Here is a 6,000-nt window from a genome sequence, read left to right as displayed (position 1 = left end):
TGGAATTATTATAGTCTTCTTCAAGTCTGAGGCTAGTTCGTCTATCTCATATACCTTGCACACCACATGGAATGGTTTTGTCATGGCTGGCTCTCCAAAGGCTGTCAGTAGTTCTGACGGAATGTCGTCTACTTCAGGGGCTTTCATTGCTCTTTCAAATTCTTCTCCCAGTGTCATTTGTTTTCTGTGTTATAGTATGAAGACTTTGCTCCTGCATTTGTGTTGCTAAATATTCAAAGGTCTTAATAAATTAATTAACATATCATTCTTTTTTATAGAGTATGAGAAGCGTGGCCTAGTAAAAAGACTAAGTTCTAACGGGGTCGAAACTGGGACGTTTTTACGGCTTCTTACAAGTCTCCATTCGTCTTCAGAAATACTAAAAATACATCGTACATCTAGCTCTAGCCCCTGCCCCCTCACCATAATCCATCGTATGGTACAGTCTAAAAGCAGGGGAATACAGGCTTGGTAGTAACGTAGAAAGAAGGCCCTTACGCTGGGACTGCTATAACGTTTTTGCGTACAAGTCAAATGATATCATTCAGCTATTATACACCGACAACAAAATTTCTACCCGGTCCAGCAATTTAGATTGATATAGATTGTGTAAAGGTGTGTGAAGTGATATATCAACTGACCATCAAAATGTAAGCAGACACATGGATACTAACGAAAAAAGCCCCCCCCCCCTACTGTCGCAGTAAGTAAAAAACCAAATTTACATCCATAGACAGATTGACAATAGTTATGGCGATACATTAAAGCGTGTACCACCTTCTTGTCACAGAGCCAGCACCCAGCATTATGCTAAAAATAATAATGTAACCTCCAGAAACCATCTGAAGAGGTTCGAAAACCGGTTCATGGAATAAAACATAATTATTCAAAAAGTAACTGGTTGCAGTTTATGTAACTTACTTACATTCAATTAACAGTCACAGGGTAATGGATAAGCTTAATCATTATGAATTACCTGAAAGATAATGATTTGATGACAACTAGCCATCATGGAGCCAGAAATTGTCTTTCTTGTCAAACACACCTAACTTTTTATTCGCGTTTGTAAAGAACGCTATCGACGGGGGATCTTAGATTGATCCCATATTTTCAGATTTCCAGAAGCCTTTTCATACCGTTTCTCACGAACTTGTAATCGAATGGTGTGCCTACGGAGTATAATCTGAGATGTGCGACTGGATTCGTGATTTTCTCTCAGAAACGTCACAGTTCGTAGTAAACGACGGAAAGTTATCGAGAAAAACAGAAACGATATCTGGCTATCTCCAGGGAAGTGCTACAGGCCCTCTGCTGTTCCTGATCTGTGTAAATAATCTGGTTGACAATACGAGCAGCCCTCTCAGACTGTTTGCATATGATGCTGTCATTTTCGGTCTCCTGAGGTCATAAGATGATCAAAACAAATTGCAGAATGATTTAGACAAGATATCTGTACGGTGCGAAAAGCGGCAGTTGTCTCTAAATAAGGAAAAGTGTGAGGTCATCCACATGAGCACTAAAAGAACCCTACTAAATTGTGGTTACATGATAAGTCACACAAGTCTAAAGGCTGTGAATTCAACTAAATACTTACAGACTACAATTACGAATAATTCAAACCGGAACGATCGCACAGATAATGTCGTGGGGAAGGAAAATCAGAGACTGCGATTTATTGGAGAAACACATGCTACATGCAAGAGGTCTATTAAAGAGACTGCATACATTCTGCTTGTATGTCCTCTTCTGGAATACTGCTTGTCGATGTGGGATCCGCATCAGATATGACTGACTGATAGCATCGAAAAAGTTCAAAGGGTAGCTCGTTTTGTATTATCACGCAACAGGAGAGAGGGTGCCACACATGATACGCGGAATGGGGTGGAAATCATTAAAATAAGGGCGTTTCTTGTTGCAGCTGGATCTTCACGTGAAATTTCAACCAGCAACTTTCTCCTTCCATTGCAAAACTATTCTGTTAACACCCACCTACATAAGGAGAAATGGTCATTGTAATAAAATAAGAGAAACTGTAGCTCGCACAGGAAGATTGAAGTGTTCGTTTTCTCGCGCGATCTTCTAAGAGTGGACGGCAGAGAAATAGTTTGAAGGTGGTTCTGAATGCGAAAATATTTTGTTGAGCCCAACCTACATAGGTAGGTGTTCGTTTTTCCCGCGAGCTTTTCGGGAGTGGAATGGTAGGGAGATAATATGATTGTGGTTCGATGAACCCTCTGCCAAGCACTTATATGTGAATTGTACAGTAATCATGTAGATGTAGATGGTTCGAAGAACCCTCTGCCAGGCACTTCATCGTGAATTGCAGAGTAGTCATGCATATGTAGTGGTCCACCAAAACTACAGAGGGTGGACAAAAATACGGAAACACTAAAGACCTAACACATTACCATGACTAATACGGTGCAGATAAACGTCGGCATTCAAAAGAGTTTCCAGTCGTCACGGAATGGGGAAGTAGAGGATCCATCTGATTTTCAAGTTCTAGGCGCTTCAGTCTGGAACCGTGAAACCGCTACGGTCGCAGGTTCGAATCTTGCCTCGGGGATGGATGTGTGTGATGTCCTTAGGTTAGTTAGGTATAAGTCGTTCTTAGTTCTAGGGGGCTGATGACGTCAGAAGTTAAGTACCATAGTGCTCAGAGCCATTTGCACCATTTTTTGATTTTCAAGTGAATCCCAAACCAGCCTTCTTTCAAAAGAGTGGCAAGTTCACGTCACGACGATGGAGGTGGTCTTCTCTGCAAACTAGACCACAAAAGTTCAATAAGGTTGGGATCGGGTGGCCATGGTGGCCAGGGGACATGCGACAGTTCACGCTTGTGCACACAAAACTTGTCCTAAACGATGCAGTTTGTGTCAGTAGTGGCCCTGTCGTCTTGGAACAGACCATCGCCATTGAGCAACAAACATTTAACCATGGGATGGACCTGATCAGCCGGAATGGTTACATAATTATTGATGCTAACACAACCTTGCAGAATAACCGTGGTGCCCATGGAATACCGCTATATGGCTGACCAAATCTTAAATCATCAAATCGTGTTTCACTCTTGGGACGTCAATTCTGCCGAAGTTGGAAACGGGATGAAACAAGACTCATCCGACCAAATGTCCTTCGTTTATTGCTCCGTAGTCCAGGTCTTATAGCTTCGGCACAGGTAAGGATATTTGTGCACTGATGAACGTTTTGGTATTCCTGCAATTCCCTGCTTATGCAGCTCCCTTCGTGTTGTTTTGTTGCTGAAAGGGCTTGCGAGTGCGACAGTCCGTTCTTCAGTGACTTACAGCTGTCGTCCTTTTATTTTTCACTGCAATGCTCTTCAATGACCATCTGTCACGATCTCTGAAAACATATTTTCGTCCACGGTGTGACTCAGCGGGTGATGTTAAAAAAATGTTCAAATGTGTGTGAAATCTTATGGGACTTAGCTGTTAAGGTCATCAATCCCTAAGCTTACACACTACTTAATCTAAATTATCCTAAGGACAAACACACACGCCCATGCCCGAGGGAGGACTCGAACCTCCGCCGGGGCAAGCCGTACAGTCCATGACTCCAGCGCCTGAGACCGCTCGGCTAATCCCGCGCGGCAGCGGGTGATGTTTTCTGCGCTTTTCCTGCATGCGACGTAAGTCTTCGATACGTTTCCTCTGGAAACATCAAACACTTCACCTTCCTACAATATCGAAGCACTCATCATTCGATCACAAGCAATTTGCCAACGTTAGAATTCACTTTCATCCGACATAAAGCACTCTCAACAGCAGGAAACACTGTTCTAACCACTGCTCACTCTTGCAACGTACTGAGAGCATTGCACAGGTACCGTTCTTGGTCAAATACAGTGGTGCAACCTGCAGTCTTGCCTAGCTTCTGTATTTGTGTTCCAGCATGCATTTCCCGCTGTGTTCCCGTATTTTTGTCCAAACCCTGCATTGTCTTATGGGTACTATGAGCTGCACGTATAACATTATTTGTTTTTGGTTCATTTAAATTTTTATAATTTTTTTCTTTAAAATTTTCGCATATTGGTTCTATATTTTCTGTAGATGTAAAGTAAAGTTATTTCTAATTGTTTATTACGTTAAACAACTTTCTGGTGACATTTTGTATTTTAAAATATTTTTGTGTATAAATTGTTCATGTTGATGTAAATATGACAATTTAAGAAATAGTCACGCTTAGGAATAATGTAAGAAATAGGTGTTATGTAAAAAGCCAGTGTACTTTTGTTTAAAACGGAATTGGCTCTGGGGAGTGGAAAAGGTGACAAATGCGAATTGGCGGGCTACCTAGAGCAATTGCGACAAGTAAGTCACACAGTCTGTAGACAGCAGTGATTGAGGCAACACCTTTGTGGAGCTGGAGGAGCTTTGCCTGCAAATTTGCACAAAAATGCGTCGCATGGAGACTGCAAACGGCTTACGACACAGCTGCAAGTTCTTGGTCTACTGTATGTAGAAATGAATGACGCAAAGAAGAGAAATTGAGCCCATACAGCAAGAGACTAGCAGCCCGTACTGTGGGTAGTGTATCCGCTATAATTGTTCGCCACACCCAAGCCTACAGCCACCAGATAAGATTTATTTGTACTTTACTTTTGTACAGCGTGAACCATTAATTTAAATTGTGTTTTAATAATCATTCTTGAATCTTAAAGAAACTGATTCACCCTTTTATTTCGTCTTAATCATACACTTATATAGGTTTCATTCCTGGTGTTTGATTAATCCGAGTATCCTGCTTTGCAGACTTATGAAGTGCAAAGATAATATAAAGAGGCACCATTTAAATTGTTTTTGTGTTTTCTTGACTATTGCAAAGTGTTTTAGTAAAAGTTTGCTTAAGTAAAATTCAGTCAGAGTGTGGACAAGTTACTAGAATCTGTTAAATGACTATACAGAGTTAGTTCAAAGAATAATAGCTTTTGAAAGTACATTCCAGTAAGAAAGAGGTTTTCTTGAAGTGAAATGTTCAGTATAGTTTAGTATCCAAGTATTTTAGTATTTAAGTTTGTTTGTTACAAAAATTGCTTTTCTAAAGGTCCCCCATGGCCAAAGTTTTTAGCTTCCTTAAAGTTATCTGCTGGGCTTTTCCTCTTTTAAAAACTAAATGTTTAATGGTGTGGTCCAATATGGTTCACGTGGAGTAATATTTATTTGAGGAAGCAACGTAAACAGTAGCAAGAAAGTAGGCAAAATTCGTACTTCTGCTTTTCAAATCCTTCACTGTTTCATTGCCTGGATACGCTGGCTACCATTAGTACATGTTTTAACCCACTAAATGAACTTGGAACTGAGTTGTTCTAGCTTCAGTATAACATTATTCGTATTGCGTTTCTATTTAACCGCTGGGTAAGATCTTAGGAAAAAAATGTAATAGTCTGATTTACCTTTACGTTAGACACAACACACGGTCAAATACTGTAAAAAGGATAACTCTATTGATTAGCTTTTCCTAGTAACTGGACTCCTATAGTGCACTTTACTTGGAAACTAAACTAAACTTCAGTAAGAGGGTTATACGTGGCTTTTCTCGTGACAGGACTGTTGGGGTATATTATACGTAGCAACATTGAGACGGGGTTTTCTGTTATTTAGGTAAAATCATACTAAATTGCAATAGTAGTGGTAGGGTTATACACTGTGTGATCGTCTGGATTCGACATTGTAATACACTCTGGCTTCACCTACTGTAGCTTTTTCCTACAGTTCTTGTGATTTCTTGTGTTTACTAAAATATGTGATACTAACAAACAAGTAGCAGATAGGGAAGTAACACCAGCAGCGGACTTCAGTTGTACATAGAACCTGTAAGCTTCAAAACTCCCTCTTTTGTGTAATTCCTTAGTAACGCTCCGCTGCTGACAGCCACTAGCGACCATTCTTGTACAATTATGTAACTGAAGAGGAGGAAGATGAGAAGAAACTGCGCTGTCCAGCACAAGGAAGCTTTATAGAAGAGCTAATTGTTTTAGAC

This window comes from Schistocerca americana, chromosome 1 (genome assembly GCF_021461395.2).
Source record: "Schistocerca americana isolate TAMUIC-IGC-003095 chromosome 1, iqSchAmer2.1, whole genome shotgun sequence".
Taxonomy (NCBI): Eukaryota; Metazoa; Arthropoda; class Insecta; order Orthoptera; family Acrididae; genus Schistocerca; species Schistocerca americana.
The sequence above is the reverse complement of the archived record's forward strand: the minus strand, read 5'-3'. Positions refer to the sequence as shown.